A 25,591-nucleotide genomic window follows, 5' to 3' on the forward strand; every position below is an offset into this window, starting at 1 on the left:
TTCAATGTCAAAATTGACAGAACTGAGCCCAGATTCAAATCATTATTTTTATATAGACAAGCTACATTAAAAAAAACAGGTATCTGTTTAAAGAAATATTGCACTAGTGGCTAATATTAATCCATCCCCTAATCTGATGAAGGAAGTATGTCAAGGGAGGAAGGCAGTAGAGAAACAACATGTAATCCTAGATATGTTTGTAGAAAACATTCTTAAGCTGATGTCTTCAGGCAGAGTAGGTAAGTTAGTAGTGTGTGCATTCAACCATCACAATGAATAGCTTTGATAATATGAAGTACTTTTGCAGAATATTTCATATTAAGCAAAATTGCTAACAAGAGAGTTATAATGGTTGTGTTAGATTCACAGAAAAGCTTTTAAATGCATTTGGGAAAAGATTATTTCATTAAAGTCATTTCAGCCCTTGATTACAATAATGGGTCACGTTTCAGCCCAGAAATATTGCCCTCATCGAGACTGGGTCACCAATTTTCAAAGCTAACCTTTCATCATGCAGCTTGCTTTGTATGCCTTAAGCAGACTTATGTCCAAGACTTTCTTCAGTTAATGAGAATTATCCGCTCAAAAAACCTAGAGTCAAATCTCTCACAATTAGGAATTCTTAGTCATTTTCTTCAGTTGTTTATGGCAACCTCCTTCCCTCAGTTATTTTTCTTGGATTTCTGTTTCTGCATTCTCGCACTCTCTCCATACTATAGATAAAATATGATCAGTTTAGTCACCCAGAAAATTTGTCTGTCTCCAGGCATACTCTGGAGGCTCAGAGTCCCACAATTCATAGTATTAAGCATATGACCACTATATTCTTTGAATTGAGTTGCATATTTATGATGCTGCAGAAACAGAATATCTCAGGTAAAGATATCCAGTCCAATAATTCATTTCACGCATCTCATCAAGAAGCAGAAAAAGCATATGGATTATTCATTTATTTATATATACATTCAAAAACCATAAACTAGTGTGTATTATTTGCAAGGCACTGTCATGGGGTATGAGAGAAAAGCAAAGATGAATAAGCAGGGTCTTCTCTCAAGGCATTTGACATCTTTTGTGGAAAGGGAAGATAATGCTGCTATATATTTATAATATAATGTAAAACATTATCAAACTAATTTATACTTGGTAAATATGTAAAAGCTAATATAGACTATTAGACTACCATCAAAAATTAGTGATGGAAGAAAAGGAGAAGGGGGAATATCATTCATTCACATTGTATTTGGGGAAGAAAACCTGATAGCAAGGAAAAAATGTTTTTTCTAACTAAAACTACAAATTAATAAAAGGTTTTATTCTGTACATTTGTTGGGAGACTAGGCAAGGAGACACATCAGGTAAGACACAAAGATGTGTATGTCTTTGGGTCAAGTGGCCTCAAATGAGTGATTTCCCACAAGTGCTTATGATATACCTAAAACACATTGTCATTCTGGTTAACAACTACTCAGTTATTGGCTCTGGGAGCAGTTTATTGGGTTCAGAGAATGAGGATCAGCGATATTCTATCTGTTTATCTATCATTGGCTGCTCCAAGGTGAGGAGGGATTACATTCCAGGTACAGGGATATCATGTTTAAAGATCATATCATGTAACTAGCTAGCAAGTGAATTTGGAAGAGGGAGCACATGAAGAAGAGACTGAGGCTCAGCAAGTTTAAATGACCTGCCCAGGGCCACATAGCTAGTGAATGTCTGAGGCAGAATTTGAATTCAAGTCTTCTTTAACTGTTCAGCATTCTATAAATTTGGGCACCAGAATTATCACTTTAGGAAAGTGGTAATTAGATTGTAGAAGTCTAAGCTGAGAACTCTGTATTTTCTGCTGGAGGCCATAGGGGTTACTAAAAAGATTTTTACTAGGAGAATGGTATAGTCAGATCAATGTTTTAGGAATATAAATTTGGCAGCTAAGTGAAGAAGGATGGAATAGAAAAGGGGAAGACTAGAAGCAGGGAGACCAATTAGGAAGTTATTGCAATAATCTTGAGGGGAACTTAGGAAAACCTGAACTGGGGTAGAGGGTTAAAGAGGGGAAAGACCAGAAGCAAGAAGACCAATTAGGAGGTTCTCATAATACCTGAGAAAAGACACAATAAAGATTCTAATAGTCACAATGAGACAGCTAAAGAAAAAAATCTTCGCAGGATGTTAATGTTATTTACTAAGTTTATCTATTATTGTGGATCCATTTTATAAGGGCAGATAAAAATATGACAAAATCTGAGCTAACACAATTGCAGCATCAATTTAGTTCCAAAAAAGTCCACAGGAACAGAAAAATCTGATTGCTCTAAAAACCTAACAGAACTTACAAGGAAATTGTGCTTACCCACACAAAAATAGAAATTGAATTTCAACCGAGGTCTCAAGTAATTTTTCTTTTCTTAAGACTATCAGGTTCTAGGCATATTAGTTAAGGATATTAGGTATGCTTCTTATGTAATACCCTTTATAAAGTATTTTTATACATATATATATATATATACACATATGTGTGTATAAAATAGGAGAATAGATCAGTGAAGAGAAATCTTGACTTTCAATCAGGAATATCAAAGTTCAATTTCTGCCCCCTAGCACTTACTAATTGTGTACCTGAGGACAAGTCAATTAAACTGAGTCTCAATTTCTTCATGTAAAAAACTAGAAATAAGATACTACCTAAAATAATTCCCTCATAGGGTGATTGAGGATAAAATGAAATAAATAGCTAGAACATTTTATAAAATTTAAAGTTTAAGAAAAATATATTCCTTTTGTCATTACATGTGTGTACATAGACTTATACGCATATACCATATAGATAAACAAAGTTCCAATTCCAGTGTCTCTTTGTAAAATAAAAATAGTCCTTGCTCCTCAAAGGCTGTGCCAAAGGAATACAAACTCTGCCAAGGCCTACCTTTAACTTTGTTTCCCAATGACATAGATGAAGCCATAGATGGCAACTGAGAGGCTTAGATAATACAGAAGATGATAGAATCAGTATCCAGTTATCTCAACAGACTAGAATAATAGACTTAATCTAATAAGATGCAATTTGATTAATAAAGGTAAAGTGCTATATTTTGGTTTAAAAAGCAATTTCATTAAGTTCAGAGAAGGTATGGCTAGACATCTGTTTGTGAGAAACTAGAGGTCTCATCAGACTATAAATCCAATACAACTCAACAGGAAGGCAGGGAAGTCTTACAAAACTCTTGCTGTCTGTTACTATTACAAATTACGTATATAATACATAGTTATTATCATTCATATATCATACATTATACATTATTGTCACTATCACACACTGAGATTCATGGTATCTAGAACAAGAGTGGTTACGGTGCTGTTGCATTTTGCCCTGGCCAGACCACCATCTGTGATTTTATGTTCAATTCCATGCCCCATAATTTGGAATGCCATGGATCAGCTAGAGGATGAAAAGGATGACCAGTGAGCTAGAGACGATGCCAAGTAAGGATTAACTTTAAAAACTGGGGAAGCCTAACTTGGTGAAGAGAAGGCTCAGGGGAAATGCGATACTGACTTCAAGTTTGTAAAGGGCTGTCATGTGGAAGATGGATTAAACAAATCTCTTCTGCTTGACCCTACAAGGCAGAACTAGCAACAATCAGTGGAAGGAAATTGGACAGAGGAAGAGTTGGGTTTGATAATACAGAGGGAAAAAAATGATTAGATCTATGCAAAAATGGGACGGGCTTCCTGAAAAAGGAGCAAACTCCCTCTTGTTGTTGTTCAGACATTTCTAAGTCTCCAACCCTCCATAACCCTGTTTGGGATATTCTTGTCAAAAGTACTGGAATGGTCTGCCAGTTCCTTCTCCAGCTCATTTTACAGATGAGGAAACTGAGGCAACAGAGTGAAGTGACTTGCCCAGGGTCCCACAGCTAGTAAGTGTCTGAAGCCAGATTTGAACTCAGGAAAATGAATCTTCCTGACTCCAGTTCCAGCACTCTAATCTCAGTGCCACTTAGCCGCCCCAGACTTCCTTTACCAGAGGTCCTTTAGCGAAGGTAGAGTGACTACTTGTCTTATGGTATAAACGCTTGGTCAGCTACAGGTCGGACTAAACAATCTCTGATCCCCCTTCCAACTCCAAAATTCAGGTATTCTATGAAGCTGGAAATATTTTTAGTTACAAGCTTAGTGACAGACTTTCCCCAGAATCTAAAGCCCAGTCTGGCTAAGCTCTGAAAGGCTGATTTCCAAGAGGCTGAACATTTCCCATCAGAGTAACTCACAAAAATTGAGTGCTCCAGTGATGTGGGGCCATAATCTGTGCCTAGCAGTGGAGCAAGTGCTCTACATAAAGGAAACCATAGATACTTAGAAGTACTAATGTTGGATATAAAACACAAGTCATTATACCCGTATATCTTTTTGCACCCTTCAAAACTGAACTTCAAGTTCACTAACTTTCTTTGGCTAGAATCATGGCCAACTGAGATTAGTATGTTCTGCAATGTAAAAGTTAAAAGAAAGGTATAATATCAAATCTAGCAGTAACTTCACAGCCACTTTATTAAATCAGAGAGAGCTTCACTCTGATGTTCATTCAGTTTACATTTGCTCTTTACTCAGCTCTATTAGCACATTTTAAAAATTCTCTGTGATGGACAAGTCAGTCTTTCATTTCCTGTCAAACACGTTGTATGGCTTCATTAACTTTGGTGGACTCTGGTGAAGTGAGCCATAAAAAATTCATTAGCGTAACACTCACTGGCCAGATAACTACCTTGCATGTGAAGCACAAGCCTGGGAGTGATTAGCCAGATAATTTAGGCTACCTAACAATTTGGAAAAATAATTTAGGTTTTAAAAAGTTCCCATAAAAACCCAATATCTGGATTACCTAAATGAACAAGACATTTTCCAGGATTTTCAAGAAAATAATTTCACTTTCATTTAATCCAGTCTATGAGGATTTTGCAACATTTTTTTTTCTACAGGAAGATCTCCAAATATATTCCAAGATGGAATGCTTTCATTCCACACCAATATGCAGAGGAATGCAAGGAAATAAAATTATTCTTAATAGAGTCAGAGGAGATTGATTCAAATATTGGCCCTCCCACTTAGAATCTGTGTGACCTAGGGCAGATCATTTTACTACTTTGGAGTTTAGTTTTCTTATCTGTAACATAAGGAGGATGGACTGAACGACCTCTACAATAACTTCTAGCTTTAAATTTCTGACCTGCGATCATAAAATCTAGAAATTCCTATACTGAAAGGTTGAGGTGGCTTTTCCATGAACATATAAGTTAATGACAAAATTAGAAAGTCATCCCAGTTCCCCACCCTCATTAAGCAGCCTATCTTAGACAGACTACAAAGGCAGTGCCTGCCAGAGCACAGTACCCCATAGGCAGTAAAGGGCTGAAATTATAAAGGGGTTTCTTACAATGACTGTGAAATCATTCCTGATTCTCAGGTGGATGCCCAAGTGCTTGAAGGGATGGTAAGTGGCCAAAAAAATTGGACAAATGTCAAGGAAACATTCAACGAAACTGAGAACCTCAAAAGAAGGAAAGATGCCAAGGATTGTTTTGATTGTGTGATTGACTAATGATTGCAGTTACTAATGATGAAGCAACTCTAGCTCTCTGAGCCAGCAAGTGCTAGCCCATTGATTGGTTAATCAATCAACAGGTATACACTGACTTGGCAGACAGGCACCAACTGTGTTACAGTAATATTTGTACAACCTTGAGCAAGTCACATCTTTTGAACCTCAATTTCCTCAAATTGGTGTGTCCCTAAGGTATTGTTCAACTCTAACAGTCTTGTTCCAGAGAGGGAAAAGTAAGTAGCAAGGTAGGTAGAGGACCCTCCCAAAGTTGTAGTCAAAATCATTTACCAGGGATTTCTTGGGCATCTTCTGATACACTCCACAGTAAGCAGACCATGATGTTAGCATGGAAATGGAAAGAAGTACCTTCATAAGGCCGGGTAGTCTAAAAATGTCCTGCCCTCCTGGTCTTCAGAGCCAAAAATGCATGCTTTATTCAATTCAACTTGTGAGGCAGATTAGTAACACGAAAAGAGTGTTAGATTGGGACTCAGAAGACCTGGATTCAGAACATGGCTCTGCTATCGATTACCTATATGACTTTGATCAAGTCCATTAACTCTATTGGATCTCAGTATCCCTCTCTATAAAATCAGAGGTTAGACCAGATGGACTCTAAGGTTCTTCCAGATCCAAATCTCTTAAATGTGACCCTGTAGTTTAGCCACCATTTAATATGATTTTATTACACCAACGAAAATTCCATTAATTTATCGTATCAAATGAAGAGACAAGTTTTCATCTAAAGAAGTTCTTCATGAGTACCTTTTTTGAGAGTGTGAGAGTTAAAAGACACCTACAGGGATTTGAATTTACCTTCATGTATCACCCTACCACAGTAAGTAAATCACACCCCTCTCCAGGATGAATAGGTTCTTCTCTTCAATTTCATAAATTCACACCAAAGCTCGATTTGCAACACATAAAACATATGTATGGCACATGAGCAACTACTAGTCATGCCATTCCCAATTCACAAAATCCTGCAAATTTGACACTTTGACACTTCCTTTCTGGTGCAAATAACAGATCTTTTTGGCTAAGTAGGCAGAGGCAATCTGTATTAGTTTGTTGTGGTCAAAGAAAAACCATCCCCTAGTGTCCAGCTCCCTGCTGATGAGCCTCCCATGCTCTTTATGGCCCTCACATGACAGACAAAAAGTCCATTCTCAGGCTCACTAATACCTTCTCAGATTTAGCATGACTTAGTAGTGCTTACCATTTACTGGCGTGGCCATTGGTATACCATTCACCTCCATGCCAAGATAAGGCTTAAGGACTTGAGTGAAGCCAGGCTTACAGATAATTAACCTCTCATAAATAGTCCTATCACACTTTGGGCTTCAGGGTTCGCAAGAACTAAAGAATATGCATTTAAAAACCACAAATACATAGCACCATCTTTGGTACCTGAAGGCCTAAGCATATTAGAAAACAATACCGGTTGGTATTGTCTGTAATACCAATTGGTCTTCCTTCCAATAATGTTTCCTCAGACCATTGCTTTATAATCCCACCACTGGTACTTTACAACCACCTCCCATTATAAGTTTGTGGAAAACCCTGCTGTGCTGTATTTCAGCCCCATTATCAGAGGGTATGCTTTCTTGTGTCAAAGAAAATGAAAAAGTCCATATTGATTTTAAATCTTATACTTATTTTGTTTATGTTCAATAAGAAAGGAAGTCGTATATGGGCCCTCAAAGGCTGTAGGTCATAATCTGTAGATCTGTAATCTGTAGATCAAAATCAGGGAAAGGTCCTGCTAAGCTGCAAAGACTTTACATACAATCCACATAAGAGACTGTATATCTGTCATCTCAGGAAATGCCCAACGAAGTTCAGAATGTCCTGTCACCTTCAAGGAGGTAACTACTTCAGCCATAGCATCTCTCAAAGCTCATCATAGAGGGGTAGTAATCTCTGTGGGTAAAAGAACTTTCTACACTGAGGAAATCATAGACCTATGGTATCAAAAAAAAAAGATTTCCTATCTATTGGCCTCATATTAGCCCTTATGTGTCTTACATAAAAGATAAGGAGAGAAACTTGACCTATGATTTCACCAGCATAGGGAACTCTTAGGTGAGGAAACACCTCCAACCAGTTCAAGTCTGGACCTTCTCTGCAATTCATGGTCTTAGTTGCCTAAAGTCTGAAAACGTAAGTGATTTGCCCAGGATCACTCAGCTAGCATGTGCCAGAATCTCTTGGCTTCAAGATAGACTCTCTGTCTAGCATGCTATCCTGACTCTTGGTCTCAGAAAATAAAATTAATAAAGAATATGGCACCACTAACTAACATTTATAAAACACCTGAAATTTTGCAAAGCACTTTGCATGTATTATCTCATTTGAGCCTTGCCACAACCTATGAGACAGATGCTAATATCCCCATGTTACAGATGATAAGACTGAGGCTCAGAGAGGTTAAATGTCTAATAAATATTCAAGGCAGGACTTGAGCTCACATCTTCCTGTCTCCAAGCTCAACATGTTGTCTACCATGCCACTAAGCTGCCTCTGCCTTTTAACTTTATATAATTAAAATTTGGCCGCCCAGAAACACACCTTCCATTTATAGCATTAATCCTTTTTGAACTGACTACCCTCCCCATTGAATGTAAAAAAATTACTGATATTGGGCAGGGTGTTGATATACATATGTATATGTGTATATATATATATACACACATATATATATACATATATATATGTATATATATATGTGTATGTATATATATATATATATATATATATATATATATATATATATATATATATATATATATATATATATATATAAAACTGCAGAATCTTAAAGACGATAGATTTGGAGCTGGAAAGTCCCCCACGCCCATCACCCATTTTATGAGGTTCAGAGAAGTTGAGACTTAACCTGGATCACTGACCTAGTTAGTGTCTGAGGTGGGATTTGAACCTAAGTTTTCCTGACTCCAAGAAATCCAGCACTCAATCTTATTAGTCCATGCTGGAAGAGGGAAAAGGAATAAGCATTTATTAAATGCCTACTATGTGCCAAGCACTATGCTAAGCACTTTATAAATATTATGTTATTTGATCTTCACAACAACCCTGTGAGGTAGGTACTATTATTTTATAATTAAGGAAACTGAGTCAGGGAGAAGTTAAATAACTTGCCAAAGGTAACAAAACCAGTAAGCGTCTGAGGCTGGGTTTGCTGACTCCAGGTCAAGTGCTCTATCCACAGCACCGCCTAGATGCCCAAAGAAAAGTTAGATATGTACAAACACAGCCCCGTGATTTTAAAAAAATGAGGAAATTGGAGCCCAGGGAGCAAAGCCACACTTAACATGCAGTACAAAGTAGATTTGGCCCAAGGATACCAACCCTGGTGGGGGCCAAAAGAGACATACTTCTCTCAGTTTTCTGCCAGCCTATGTAGTCACACCAGACTAGCCCTTCCAAGGTACCCTTACAGAGGTGCCCTTTTTTGTAGGACCCACATTTCCATACATGCACAATCTCTATGGAAGCCATGGAAATATTACCCCAACCGTGTCAGTGGGTTAGCTCAGGTAACTTTCCATTGCCATGAGTTGCTGAAGATATATAGCAGGGCAAACAGTTTCCACACGAGGAGTTCTCCATACCAAGGAAATAATAAATATTATTATTAATATTGAGCACCTTGACTAAAATTTCAGCTAAAAAGGGTTAGTGGAGATGGTTGTGGTGATGGGAGATACTGTGAAATGATCACCAGACTCTAGTCTAAATTGTCATTATGCTTATTTTAATGAATAACAACATTAATGTTTATTTAATGCTTGATTAATACTGATTTAATTATCATGACAATCAAGCCTGGTAGTCATTTTGCTGTATCTGCCATCACTACTACCACCACTCCTACTCACCATTCATAGCTGGAATGTTAGTCCAGGTACTTGCTAAATAAATAACTCATGTTTATATAATACTTGAATGTTTACAAAGTATTTTCCTTATAACAATCCTGAGAAGTATATAATACAAATATCATTATTCCCAGTTTGTGAGTGATAAGATCACCAGTTTGAGAGCTGGCACCATGGAGACCATTTAGATTTACCCGTTAAATTTGCAGATGAGGAATCTGTGGCTAAGAAAGTGTCAGTCCTCAGATTCTAAATCCATTATGTTTTCCACTACATTATGCTACTCCCTATATTGGCCTGGATCACTGACCTTGTTTTAGTTAGTATCATAGTCTAACAAAATAAGCTAGCCAAACCATGTGAGGGTAAATGACTTGACCAAGGTGATATACACATAAGTAGCAGATCCAGGTTCTCTAACTAAATTTAGTGTTCTTATGGTTCCACTGCTCGACCTCTCAGTAGTTAGGCAAATTGCTTGAGCTATAAATTTCACTTACCTCTCTAGTGAAGTGTTTGTTACTCTTCACTCTGATACTGCCAACATGGTTTCCCTACAGCATGAGGAAGGATTTGATCATAGGGTTCAAAGACCATAAAATTATAGGCAGTTACTTGGCCCAGCAGGTAGAATGCTAGACCTGGAGTCAAGAAGACCTGAATTCAAATCTAGTCTCCAACACTTACTAGCTGTGTGATTCTGGGTAAGTCATTAACCTTTGCCTGTCTCAGTTTCCTCATCTGTAACATGGAGATAACAATCTCCACTTCTGAATGTTATTGTGAGGATAAAATGAGGTAATACTTGTAAAGAACTTTGCAAACTTAAAACTAGCTAATGCTTGAACGTTTAGAGTATTCACAATTATTATTACTATTAAAGACTTAGAATTATACAGGACCATAAAGGCCATCTAGTCTATCTCCTTCATTTTAAAAATGAGGCAAATTACTTAATCAAACAGCTAGTAAGTGACTGAGGCAGAATTTGAACCCAGGTCTTCCTGACTCCAAGTTTTGTGCTCTCTACACTATACCATTCTGCCTTAATAGTGATTAGCTTTAGATAATAAAATACAATTATCCCTTCCACATTGTAAGGGTTAGGGATGTCCCTCATGATCTGTAAAATCTGTATAAAATTTTTAGCCTTCCTTTCATACCAGAGAAGAAGCCTGAATTCCTCCTTTTTCTTTTATGGAGTGTTTACAGTACCTTATTTTAATATTTGGCTTAAGTGTTTGGTCATAGGCTCTGTATTGCCTGCTGGCCTTCACGTGTCATCTGCGGCTTCTGCAAAACTCCCAAAAAATTCCCATTTAATTTCTTATGCCGACCCATGATATATCAAAACCACAATGGGGAAAGTCATCATGTGGAATGGATATACGTGTGTTAATATGATCCCTGTAGTGAGAGTTTCCTTGGCAATATCTGATGCAGCAACATCTGGGTAGTCCAGCCAGAGAGTTGGTCCTCCCTCATGTCGACAGTGGTTAAGACTCAACCTGCTCATACCTGCTTGTTGGTGAAGAATCTTCTCACCATATGGCACTCACAGATGGGCCATGTTCACAACTGTTCCAATCCCTTTGTGAGGGATGCTCAGCCAGAGAGCTGTCAAACTCATCTTCAGGCAATATCAAATGTAAGGCTATTTTGGACCTCTGCCTTCTCTCCTGTTGGGGACCTCCAGAGTTGGCATCAGGGCATAATTTGCTGATCATTCTTACATAAAGAAAGTGAGAAATTGTCTGGAGCCATAAAGAGCTACTAGGAAGGCAGGCAGAGAGGAAATGTGTCCCCAAGTACAGCACAAAATCCTAAAACATTTGGAATCTTGGCACCAACCTGATGGTGACCTTGGCAAGTCAATGGCTTACATCTGGAAGTCCAGTGTTGCCCATCATCATGGACACTGGAGGATAGAATAGCATCTATCACAGAGACAACTTAGAAATGAGCTTCCTTGTCAACATCTGCTGTGTTGGAGTCTCATGTAATTATGCAGCAATGCAACAGAAAAGCTAAACTAGAGGGAGACAGTGAGCTATATTGGGGGAAAAATATATTTGGCTAATGCTCCAGAGGTCTTGGTTTCATTGATATCTCTGCTATATGAACTAGAGAATGTCACTGAACTCTATCTGTAGTTCAGTTTTAGCTCTAAAAGGAAGAGTTAAGATAGTGTAGAAGCATGTGAAAAGAGAAGCTGTGACTGCTACATGACAGCATGGGTTCATTATCCAAGTCAGACTAACATCAGCTTTTGTTGACAAAGTTAATAAACTAATTGTTGAGTATTTCACCATAGATTCCATGTATCTGGATGTCAGCAAAACATCTGGTAAAGTAATCAGTGGTATTCATGTTGACAAGATGTAAAAATATGGGGGAGATAATCGCAGGCTTTGGTAGATTTGAAACTGGTTAAATCATTAGACCCAAATAATTATCTTTAATAGTTAGATGCCAACTTGAGGGAAGGTCTCTAGTACAGAGGCCTAGGCCTAGGTATCTGCCCTTATCCCTGGGCTGTTCATTTTTAGTCACTTGGATAAAAACATAGATGATAACCAAGTTAGATATCCTTCATTATTGTGCTGGTTCTCTGCAGGCTTCACCACCATGCCGCAGAGGCCTTCTCACCCTTAGTTTCCTCACCCTCTATGGTTTTCTCACCTTGGAACATCTGCTCCTGTTGCCCACTTTCCATTTCATGAGTTTCTCCTGGAGCCTCCATTTTTGAGGAAGAGCCGAGTCCAGCCTACCTTCATTCCTCTTCTGGCTCTGCTTCTGACTCCAGAGACTTTACCACAATGTCCCGATATTGATACTTTCCCTTATCCCTAATTCCCCATCCTGGATTTTATCTCCCTTTTTATGTGTTGACTTCCTCCATTAGAATGTAAGCTCTTTGAGGGAAAGGACCGCCTTTCTTTTTGCTTGTTATTTGTATCCCTAGCATTTAATTCCATTTCTTGCAAATAGTAAGTGGTTAACAATGCTTACTGACTTGACCTGTTGACGGCATCCTTACAGAAGTGGTGGGTGATACAAACCTGTACAAGATAGCTATCATTCTGGGTAACACTGTCAGTATCTACAAAGACCTTCAGATATTGAAATAATGGACCAAAATAAAGTAGATATTATGCAATAGGAATAAATGTAAAGCATTCTACTTTAGTTAAAAATCAATTGAAAAACTCACATGAAAAGTTTGTTTTCTTGTCCCCAGAGGATAGAACTAAGAATAATAGATGGAAGAGATGCCAACATAGTCTCAATTCAGGGAAAACTTTCCTAACCATCACAGCTATCCAAAAAGGGAATGGATTGCCTTAGGAAGTAATCATTTCCCTTTCATTTCAGATCAAGTATAAGCTGGATGACCACTTACTAAGCATGTTGTACAGAGTGTTCCTAAAGTCTGGACACATAGGCAATTATGCATATTTTCAAGAAATGAAATGAATGAAATTTTCAACAACATCTTATTTAATTGGAATATTAACAGATAACATCTTCAATATGATTTCCATCATTTGTGATGCAAAGGTTGATGGGCTTTGCAAGATTCACATGAACTCGATGTAGTAACTCCACATTGCTGTCAATTTTAGCACATTCACTCTTTATGTGTTCAATCAAGTGTGTTGCATCTGTGATTTTCATTGAGTACACCTTCTCCTTTAGCATACTCCAGAAAAAGAAGTCAAGGGGGGCTGTCTGTTAATATTCCAATTAAATAAAATGTTGTTGAAAATTTCATTTTTGCCTATGTGTCCAGACTTTAGGGACACCCTGTAGATGAGACTCCTGTTCAGTTACACTTTGGAATCAAAGACAACTGGAGTTCCTTCTAGCTTAAAGATTCTTCAATTCTAGGCTGCTATATCACAAATCATGATGGATAAGGTACTTTGTGAACTTCAGGTCACTAGAAATGCATGTGGTTGTTACTGTTATTGTTTTCAGAATGTTGACAAAATTAAAGGACCCTGTCACTCTTCCAGAGAGAAAACTGGACTCCCTTCCCACCAGTTGGCCTGATATATTAGAACCTTGATTAACCACAATGGTATCAATCTGGCCCTTCCATTTATCAGAATTTTCCATTTTAAGAGAAGTTATGACAAGAAAAGTATCTATCTGGGATTTATTTATAAAGGCAAGCTAAAAGGTTGGTATTTTCTGTATCTTCTTCATCCATGTTTAGCATATTCAATAAGGCTTATTAATATTCAACAACTATTACCTTGGTAACCTTAATCAATGAAGATTCTATGATATTCCTTCTATTTCCTAAATGAGGAAAACAATTAAAACATTTTAGAATGATTTCCAATAGCAAGGCCAGACTGAGGCTGGTCTAGTAGAGTAGGTTCAGGATTTGAATGAGATACCTGTGGATCATCAAACACTTAGCAAAAAGAAGTTTTGTTAACAATAGCATGGAAAGGTTACTCAGCAAGAATAAGGCACTGATTTGGTTGAGCTCCAGTTTCCTGCCTCCCCATTTGCCATAAGGATGGAAAAAGTTAGAAGTTGTATGTCAAGCCTCAGGAAATCCCTAACTTTTCATGTACTAGGTTTTTGTACTTAGGTGACCAGGAAGATATGTCATTGGTTCAAAACTTATTTCCCTGAACCAGGTCAGTCTTGAGGGCAGTTTCACAGTCTTTTCTGGGGAAAAAATTTCTACCCTAACCTCTATGTCAGGGACGTTAGGAGTTATTGCTCCTACGATACCCTTGATCTATTTCTTTTGGGGCGTTGGTGGGGAGAATGATGTTTGAAAGTCACTGGCTTGGGTAATACTGGATGAGAAAGGACAGAACAAAATATACCTTCACAGCAACCATACTGAGACAGAAAAAAAGGATAAAACCACTTATCACATATTTTAATGTTAACATAGGGAATTTCAGTCAAATAAATGCATGATGACAAAAATTCAGCCCAGTGGATGAAGTGAGTTGTGAGAGGGTGAGAGGGATTTGAGGTAACAATGATGATCTGATTTTTTTTCTAGTTTGTGTAGGTTTAACTTTGTCTTCATTGATTGGGAAATTGGGGGGGGGGGGGATTAATGGAAAAGGGGAAAAGAAATAACCTTAGTATTTGTACCATGCTTGTGCTTTCTTAATCCTATTCTTTATCAATATCTGACTTTACTATTTAAACCAACAAATTCAATTAAACACAACACTCCAAGATATAAGCACTCTAGTTAATAGAGGTATTACTATTATATATTCATTTTGATTCTATTAAACAAGCGATTATTAAACATCTGCTATATGCCAGACACTGTGTTAGGGCTAGAGATAGAAAGACAAAAATAAAATAGTGCCTGACTTCAAGGAGTTTCTCCACTTGGAGAAAACAATATGTATGCAGGTAAATGAATACAAAATTGTCATCAAGGTTAGCTACCATACTGATGGCAAATTATTTAACTTGAAAAGGCTACAAGCCAAGACTAAGGTGGAAGGAGAGTTGGTATGTGACTTTTTGTTTGCAGATAGTTGTGTACTCAATGTAGCCTTTGAGTCTGAGATGCAACAAAGAGGGGATTGATTCTCTGCCACTTGCACTAATTTTGAATGCTGTTGATAAGTTCAGTTACCTTGACAGTACACTTTTCAGGGATGTACACATAGATGATGAGGTTGATACATACATTGCCAGAGCTAGCTCAGTGTTTGGGAGGCTCCAAAGGAAAAGGAGAGAAGAGGTACTAGGCTGCCAACCAAATTGGAATCTGCAGAACTGTTGTGCTGACCTCATTGTTATACGCCTGTGAAATCTGGACAGTTTACCAGCACCATGCTAGGAAACCAAATTGCTTTCATTTAAATTGCCATGAAGATTCTGAAGATCACCTGGCAAAATAAGGTACCCAACGCTGAGGTCTTTTCTTGAGCCGAGCTGCCAGGCATTTGAACTCTACTGCAGAGAGTGCAAATCCAATGGGATGGCCACATTGTTCAAATGCCAAAAGTACATTTGCCTGAAAGACTGTTTTATGGAAAACTCACATAAGGCAAGTGCTCACACAGAGCTCAGAAGAGGCAATACAAGGACACTCTCAAGATCTCTCTGAAGAACTGTGGAATCAGTTGTGAGAAATGGAAGACACTGGCAAAGGACTGTCCAGCATGGCATACCCACTTTAAAGAAGGCACTGTGTTTTATGAACAAAGCAGAATAGTAGTAGCTCAAAATATACATATTTAGAGACATCTCCATGATAAATGTTCAAATGGATTATTTGTGCCCAACCCTTGGTAGAGCCTTCTGAACTTGTATTGGTCTGATCAGCCACAGTCACTTACATTGTACCTTGACCCCAACATAGTGATGTTATTTTGGTTCCTTTTGAGCATAAAGGACAACCAAGCAAATCCCCACAAGCACAAACTTGCCTAATATTAGAAAGTCCTCAACTCCTTGCAAAACAACATTCCTCATTCACTGTCATAACAATTAATTGCTCTCCTTGGATGAGAGATCTTGTTGTATTGTCGAAAAAGGTAGCCTTCACAACTGTAAAAAGATTTACTCTCTTCCCCTTGTCTCCTGCCCTTGAACTGGGAATGTTTTCTTATTTTGATGATGAATCCTGCCAGTTACATTCTAAATATTGCCCTGTTCCACTTGGCTGATTCCCAGATCTATATAATGAATCCTACATCACCAACTGATTTTGAGGATATCTCAAACTCAGCATACCCACAATAGAACACATTACCTTTCTCTGTAACCCATCACCCCAGATACCCAAGTCCACAGACTAGATTTTATCCTCAAGTCCTCCCTGTCACTCACCAGACATAGCCAACCTATTGCCAAGTTTTGTCATTTCTACCTTTGCACTATGTCTCATATAAATCCTATCTCTCCACTTATACAACTGGCACTTTGATGCAGGGCCTTATCACCTTTCATGTAGACTATTTCAACAGACTTCCCCAATTGCTCTTCCTGTCTCAAGTCTCCCCTCACACCATTCTTTCCTCTATTTACCCGCCAAAGAGACCTCCTAGAACATGTCTGACCATGTCACCATAATCCCCATCCCACACTCAGTAGACTGCAATGGCTATAGGTTTCTGTTTGATATTTAAAGCCCTCTTAACCTGTCCCATTCATGCTTTTCCAGTCTTCTTATACTTTATTCCACGCACAAACTCTGCCTCTTATCTAACATTAAACATCTTATTCTTCCCATACACAGCATTTAATCTCCTGATTCCCTAAATTTTTTGAACTTTTTTTTGCAGGGGGTAAGGCAGGGCAATTGGGGTAAAGTGACTTGCCCAAGGTCACACAGTTAGTAAGTGTGCCAAGTGTCTGAGGCCACATTTGAACTCAGGTCCTCCTGACTCCAAGGCCAGTGCTCTACTCACTGCACCACCTAGCTGCCCCCCTCCCTACATTTTTCACTAGCACTTCACTATGCCTACAATTTTCTCCCTTCTTAGCTCTACTTCCTAGATTCCATGGATTCCTTCACAACACAGCTCAAATCCCACCTTTTACAGGCATTCTTTCTAAATCCCTCCTCGAACCCAACCATACTCTAGTGCCTTCTATTCAAACTGACCTTCCATTTATATGATATCTATAGTATGGGCACATGTAGATACCATGTTTTTTATATTTACCAGTTGTCTTCTCCATTAGAATGTGAGGTCCTCACAAGCAAAGACTGTGTTTTTGCCTTTCTTTGTATCTTCAACATTTAGCATAGTCCTTGGCACATAGTAAGTGAATAATGAATGCTTGTTGGCTGACTGGCTGACTGGGGTGCCTAAGGATGGGATTCCAATCCAGGTCTTTCTGACTCAGAGTCTAACAATTTACCCAATATATTTTTTTAAAAAAACTTTCATTTGCCCCAAATTTCCATTTGCTCTTTTTCGTCTGTCTTTTCTGATTCTCTCAATATGGTATAGTAGAAGATTCATTACATTTGGAACTAATGAACACTTGTTTTTAATACACCTTGTTGACACCATCCAAGATAGCAGAGTAAGAAGAATCAGTATAGCCCAACTCTCCCTCAAAGTAACTCTGACAAGACTAGAAAGAACAATAGACCTAGTTGATTTTGCAATTGAAAATTAGTCATAGGATATCATACAAGCATTTCTCAAAGGAAGAAATCCAAGCAATTATAGCCATTATGGAAAAAAACACTCCAAAACACTAATTATCAGAGAAGTGCAAGTTTAAGGAAGCCTGAGATTCTGCTTCACACCGGTTAGGTTGGGAAAGTTGACCAAAAGGGAAAACCACAAATGTCGGAAGGAGTGGGAAACAACTGGCCCATAGATAACTCTGTTGGTGGAGTTGAACACGGGTCAAGTCATTCTGTTAAGCAATTTGGAACCATGCCCCAAAATATCCTAAACTATGCCATCTCTAAGTCTACTGCTACAAGTCTATGTCTCTAAAAATATCAAAAAGGAAAAGAACTCATATGTACAAAACAAATGATAGCTGCTCTTATCGTTGCAGCAAAATTAATTGGGGACAAACTAACCAAAGTGTCATGAATACCATTGTGATCTAAGAAATGATAAAAGATATAGCTTCAGAGAAGCTTGTGATGATTTGTATGATGCAGTATACAGTGAGCAGAACCTGGAAAAGAATTTATGCAATAAACAATAACAGCATTGTAAAGAAAAACAACTTAAGAACTATGATCAATTCAATGAGCACCCAGGATTCCATAAGACTGATTAAGAAGCATGTTATCCACCTCCTAACAGAGAAGTAATATGCTATGGTAAGTGAGTCATATATTTTTTGGACATGGCCAATGTGGAAATTTATTTTGCTTGGATATACATATTTGTTTCAAGAGTTTTTCTTTTTCTTTGTCAACTTGGTTGAGTGGAGGTGAGATGAAAAGGAAACAGATTCTTCTTAATTGAAAAAGAAAACAATTTTAAAGTTCCAGATAAAAAATACATCTCCCCCTAAGTACCTAGAACCCCCATGATGTCTGCCTTGGCTGATCAGGGCTTCTTGATATTCTGTCCTACTAGAGAACAAATCATCTTCTGGACCTTTCCAGCTCCCTACTCCCTCATGCAAATGCTTTAGACCCCAAATGCCTCTCTGTGAGACAGAAGTTAATGTGATGCACACTCATAATCACTCACATTACCCTGACCCAGTGACATAGATCACTTAAGTATCATCAGCCCCATTTTGTGGAAGAGAAACTGAGGTTCAAAGACATTATGTGACTGTGACTGTCCTAGATCTTGAGCGTCAGATAATCATTAACATTTATATAAGGCTTTAAGTTTACCAAATATTTCACATATATAATGCTACTTGGCCATCACAACAACTGAGTGGTGTTGATACTATATGAGTTTTCTTTCTTCCATTCCATATTATTTAATAGCCTTCACAATTCAGAAGACTTCGTCTACAATCAAGCCCAGGCAAGAAGGCCTGCACTTCAGTTCAGGTCTGCAAGAACAGATCATCTCACATCCCTTCTCCTTCTCCCCATTATTCACTCTGACACATTTTCCTATATTCTTTTATGCCAATGTATTAATGGGTAACCAGGCCTTAAACCCAAATCACTCTGGCTCTCATTGTTTGGCCAACAATAAGCCCCACCCCAAGCCTCACTTGATCAGTGTTTGGGTTTTGATGGCTCAGAGTGAGCATCAGTAGCAATTGTTTGTTCTAGCCAGAAACCCTGAGGATCTTCCCCTCCCAGTTTGATTTTTTTTTTTGAGTTAGCAAACTAGGCCATCTTTTGTCTCATTTCTTACCTAGTCTTAAATCACTGATTCAGTGTCGTCCAATTGAGTGTTGCTCAGACAAGCTGAGATCTGTGAAAGACCTTACCTTAAAAAGGCCAAGGTCTTCCACTGCATCTGGGGTCATCTCCAATTGTCCTGACCTATGTCTTGCCACTGGGCTCAGATGACCGTGAAGGAGAGACTGAGGCTGATGACTTTGCACCAATTTTAGTCCTCTTACAGAATGAAGGAAAAACAACAAAATTTAATGGGTAGTATGTGTATTGAGATTAAAAAATGCTTTATTTGACTTTCAAGCTTTCTCAGTGAAAAGACCAGAACTGAATAGAAAATTTGACTTTCAAACACAAGAATCAAGAGAAGCATGAAAAGGTAATCAAGAAAAAGAACAAGAAAAAGAAATTGCAAGGGACTTACTAAAGGTGAACTGTTTTGTTGACATTCCTACATGGAAAGATGATGTGTATGATTCATGAGACCTCAGTATTAGGGTAGCTGAAGGGAATATGCATACATATATGTTTATGTATATATATGGGTGAATGTGTATGTATATATATATATATCTACGTGTGTGTGTATATATATATATATATGTGTGTACATATATATATATATATATATATAGAGAGAGAGAGAGAGAGAGAGAGAGAGGGAGAGGGAGAGAGGGAGAGGGAGAGAGGGAGAGAGCAGACACAGGGTGAGTTGAAGATGAAGGGAAGATATCTAAAAGAAATAAAATCAAATTAAGGGATGAGAGAGGAACATACTGAGAGAGGGAGATAAGGAGAGATAGAATGGGGTGGATTATCTCACATAAAGGTGGCAAGAGCAAGCAGTTCTGTGGGAGGAGGGGAGAGGGCGGATGAGGGGGTAATGAGTGAACATTGCTCTCATCAGATTTGGCCTAAGGAGGGAATACCATACATACCCAATTGGGAATCTTACCCCACAGGAAAGAAGAGGGAAGAAGATAAAAAAAACGGGGGGGGGGGATGATGGAGGGGAGGGCTGATGGGGGTGGAGGTAATCAAAAACAAACACTTTTGAAAGGGGACAGGGTCAAGGGAGAAAATTCAATAAAGGGGGATGGGTTGGGAAGGAGCAAAATATAGTTAGTCTTTTACAACATGAGTATTGTGGAAGGGTTATACATAATGATACACATGTGGCCTATGTTGAATTGCTTGCCTTCTTAGGGAGGGTGGGTGGGAAGGGAAGAGGGGAGAGAATTTGGAACTCAAAGTTTTAAAAGCAGATGTTCAAAAACAAACAAAAATGTTTTTGCATGCAACAAGAAAATAAGATATACAGGCAATGGGGCGTAAAAATTTATCTTGCCCTACAAGAAAGGAAGGGAAAAGGGGATGGGAGGGGAGTGGGGTGACAGAGGGGAGCGCTGACTGGGGAACAGGGCAACCAGAATATATGCCATCTTGGAGTGGGGGGAGGGTAGAAATGGGGAGAAAATTTGTAATCCAAACTCTTGTGAAAATCAATGCTGAAAACTAAATATGTTAAATAAATTTTTAAAAATGCTCTATTTTCTGAGTCAGGGATGCCTAGAGTAGAAGCAATTTCCAGTTCAGTGTGAGTGGTCCAAAGAAAAAGATATTCCCACAGGCACTTAAAAGGCTACTCTATGGGGAAATGGGATCATGGTAGAATTGCCTGGGAGAAGAGGTAGAGAGGATGGTAGCTAACATCTCTCTCAACATTAAGATTCTGCTACCTAGAAAGTGTGCACCTGGCCCCTATTTGAAAACTTCGAGAAACAAGAAAAATCATTGTCTCACAAGGCAACACATTCCACCTTCAACAGCTCTACTTATTAAAAAACCCTTCCTTCACTCCTTGAGATATCATCTGCTTCACTATAAAATCTATCTACTGGTCTTAGTGTTGACCTCCTTGGCAACACTGGATATGTGCAATTGATTTTTTACATGGCAGTCCTTTAAACACTTTCAGACAGTACACACACACACACACACACACACACACACACACACACATCCTCAAGGCTTCTTTTCCCCAATCCTTCAAATTTTCCTCTATGGTATAGCTTCACAGCTCTTCATTATCTTGGTTCTTGGTTTCTCTACCATAGATTAACCTCATTTTTTTTTAATTTGTCTTTTAACAAGGGACTGTAATGCCCTAACTCATGAATTGAATAATGGGGGGACTTTATGCTGGCAGTTAAGATATTTGGAGATGAGATCCTACCCTATCCCTCAATATGGTCCCTATTCCAGCTAGTACCCAAAATCAAGTCACCATCCAGATTGTATTTTCAACTGAAAGACAATTGACTATGGAAAGGATGTATAATTTGTCTAGAATGTAGTTGTGTGACCCTGGTAAAGTTACATAAACCTCTGGAATCTCAGTTTCTTCATCTGTAAAATTAGAAGTTGGACTAGATGCTCTCTGAGGTACCTTCCACTTCAAATCTATGATCCCATGATCCCTTTGGAAAAGTAACCAAAACCACTCAGCTAGGAAGATTGTCATTGGCAACTTTAAACTCAGCACTCACAATGGGTAACAGAGCTGGGACTATGGGTACATAAGAGAGGCAAACAGGCAGGCAGTCATCTCAGGCATAGCATGAGATTTTATTTTTATTTTAAATAAGTACATATATATTAATGCCAGGAAATTCTGCTTTGCATTGTGTGTAGATAATGATTTGGGAGGGGGGGGGGACTATAAATCAAGTAGCATGCATTACAGGAGCTCCCAAAGATGACAATGGGCAGTAACTCACAGGTGGGTACAATGTCCAACCTTACCTCAGGCTCTTGGAGGCCTTTTTCCCATCTTGGGTTGACAGCTGCTTTTTCCCTAGGCAGGCAAGCGCAGCAGGAGGGAACAGAGTCCTTTCATCTCAAATAAATATAGTTACAAAAAAGTTGCAAGTAAACCAAAATTGAGCTCTCCCCTGTTCTCTGTTTGGCTTTGAGTCAAGCTTTCATACACAAGAGAAGTCAATGTAATTAGAGCCCTAGGAACCTGATACTAGTGAAGGAAAAGGAAAGAAAGCCGGAATTCAACGGCCCTCCTGCCAGAGGAAGCATTATGAAGAAAAGGCAATGCTTATTCTCCCAGGCTTTTAAAATCTTCCATGATACTGGTGAAAAGTATTTAACCTACCTAAAAATAATGGCTGGAAATTGATTTTTTTTATAAAAAGGAAATTTATGGAATTAAAATATTACAGAGCCTTACTATAATTTTCTTTATTCTTCCTTTCAAAGCTTTCTACAGCACCCCATTGCCTACAAAATAAAGTCTCAATTCCAATGCAATAACCTCCCCCCACCCCAAATCATTTTCAAAGGAATAGTTGTCTAGTCATACCTTCACTTCCTTATACTCATAAAACTGATTTCCTCTTAGCCTCAGTTCTTAATACTGTGTCTGACACATAATAGATACTTAATAAATGCTTGCTTGAACTTTTTTCTTATCTTTATTAAATTTTATGCTATTAGATTTGGTCCATTGTTTGAGTCTGTCCATAGGTATGATTGTATCCTGATTCATCCAACATGCTTCTATCCTTTGCATAATTATCTGCAAATGTTACTTGCCTTTCTACGTATCATCCAAATCATTATCGACTATGTTAAATAACACAAAGCCAAAGAATAATTTTTTCTGAACAACTCCACTAAAGATTTTCCTCTAAGTTGACAAAGGTACAATCACACAACATTTCCGAATCCACCTGATCATACTATCACTGATTCTCCATCTCTCCATGTTGTTAATAAGGACAACATGAGGTTCTTTGTCAAATGTTTTGATGACATTTAATTTTGCTATGTCTAAAACAATCCCCTAATAGCCTAATTATACTGGCAAGAAGAAAATGCAGTTAGTCTAACATGATCTAATTTTGATGAATCCTTGCTGCCCTTAAGTAACTGTTGTTCCCCTATCCAAAATGCTCAGAAGCCATATCTTCAATATTGTATCTATAATTTTTCTAAAACTAGAATACAAATTTAATAACCTAGAGCTACTTCTTCCAGTTTTTAAAATTGCTCTTCTCCAATCTTGTGATTTCTCACCCAATCTCCAAACTCTTTCAAGTATCACAGTACTTGATATTCAGTACTCTAAAATGTAGTTCATAACAGATTGCCACTAGCTGGTGGCAACCAGGTGATGTCTTCACATTCTTCATCATTTACCTCCAGTTTGACTTTTATCTATTCCAATATAAACATGCTGTTCTTGGGAAAATCAAATGGAAACAGAAAAACAAATTCATCATTCATTCTCATCATCCCATCCCACCATTTCTTTGAGCCTTCTCTTTTTTATAACAGCTACAAATAAAACATTTAATTTTCCTTAATATTCATTATCAACCTCAGTTCATTCAAATTTCAGTACTCCTAGAGCTAACTTTGTAGGCCTGTAGTATTCATCTCCCAGTTACATAGCCTGTTTTCATCTTCTACACGTGTTGTTGTTGATAATCTGAATTGGTCAATAAGTGCATTATACATCTACATAAGTCTCTGTGGCAACTTCCCCTTTTCCTTATCACAATAACTTTTGCTTGTGTTTTGAAAATTTCCAGTCAGTCAATCCACAAGTATTTATTAAGCAAGATCCCCCTCTAGGGATGGAGAGACAGTGATACAAGTCTGTTTGCTCCCATTATTTGGCTCCATGATACCCTCTCTGGATTGGAGTAACATCACTGGGCCCCTCTTCTGCTACTTCGGTCTGGCTCTGAAATCCTCTCTTGGATTACAGCAACGGCGCTATGGCCTTTTCTACTCCCAGGAGCAAAGTCTGAGATCTCTCCTGTAGGGTCAAAGCAATAATGCTGTGGTCCTGTATGTGAGGTCTTCTCTCTGTATTTAGAGTGCCAGCATCATAGCCTCTGTACTCAAGAGCTGAACCTAAGATCCCAACCCCCTCTCCATGATCCCCAACCATGCTGGAGACCCAGGACCTGGCTTCACATCCTTACCCACCTCCCTTGTTTCTGGCCCTAGCCACTTGCCTGTGGATTTGTGATTAGAACTGTGCTCTTGTTCTGTAGATATAACTCCCTCTGGTTTCTCCTTAGATTTCTGATCACTACTCAGTCTGATGCTCTTCTGAGATCTTTGTTGAAGTAACTTTTGAAGGAGCTAGATTGTCCTGTTTCCTGATAATCCACCATTTTAGCTGATCCTCCCATTCCCTTTTTACTATTCCCTCTAGCCCTTCCTAATCCCTCCCTCGAATAAGTCTTACCTCAAAAATATGATAGAAAAAAACCCATATCAATTAATATAAACCAAGTTTATAAATAGCCAGGTGTATATTTTTAGGATATATTATCTGATTTCCTCATTTGGAAAATTCCCATCTTCAATCTATGACCACATCAATCTATAAGTGAATCACGGAATGTTGAACCTGGAAGGAACCCTGTGGAACCCACAGTGGAATAGTGGAACCCACCTCTTTTATTTTGCAGGTGAGAAAACAAGCCATCAGAAGTAATTGTTGAGCCACATTTACATTATTGATATTTACTATACTAAAGAACTAAATAGAAGAATGCAGAAGAAGCAGAAACACCCAATTTCTTTAGTAGGAGAGAGGAGAGTAGCACAAATGCAACTAGTCAAAATAAAATAAATTATGCATTTAAATCCTCTGCAATGGAATCTTCCTGACAATGAAGAACATTGAAAGGCCATATGGTACTGTGGAATGAGCACTAGACATAAAGCCAGGAAAAGGACTTCAAATCTTATCTTAGGTTCTTCTTGCCTTTAAGACTAAGGGTAAGTCACTCAAATGCTTTTAGTCTCAGCTTCCTCATTTATAAAAGAAAGTCAATTAACAATACATTCTGTTTATGCTTTGTGAGCTCTCATGAGATGATATATATATATATATATATAGATATAGATATATGTATATAAAATGTTTTGCAAACATTTAAGCCACATATATAATGTGTATATGTATGTATGCATGTGTGGAGATATATGTATTATCGTTATTATTGGGAAAAAAGTCTTTATTAATGAAGTATTCTCCAATAAATTCATCATTCAGTGGCTCAGCCTGCCATAGAAGTAGCCCTGGAATTTTACAGACTTTGCCAATAAAGCACAGTGCTTGACAGATTTCTACTAAGCTCCAAAGGCTTTGAGTGGGCTGGTGTCAGAGTGTGAGTGTTTTGTCTAAGATTAGATGGTCACATCAGGAGGCTGGCTGCCAGGTGATTATTATTATTTTTTGGCCACAGC

This window comes from Trichosurus vulpecula, chromosome 2, assembly GCF_011100635.1.
Source record: "Trichosurus vulpecula isolate mTriVul1 chromosome 2, mTriVul1.pri, whole genome shotgun sequence".
In the NCBI taxonomy this organism is placed as follows: Eukaryota; Metazoa; Chordata; class Mammalia; order Diprotodontia; family Phalangeridae; genus Trichosurus; species Trichosurus vulpecula.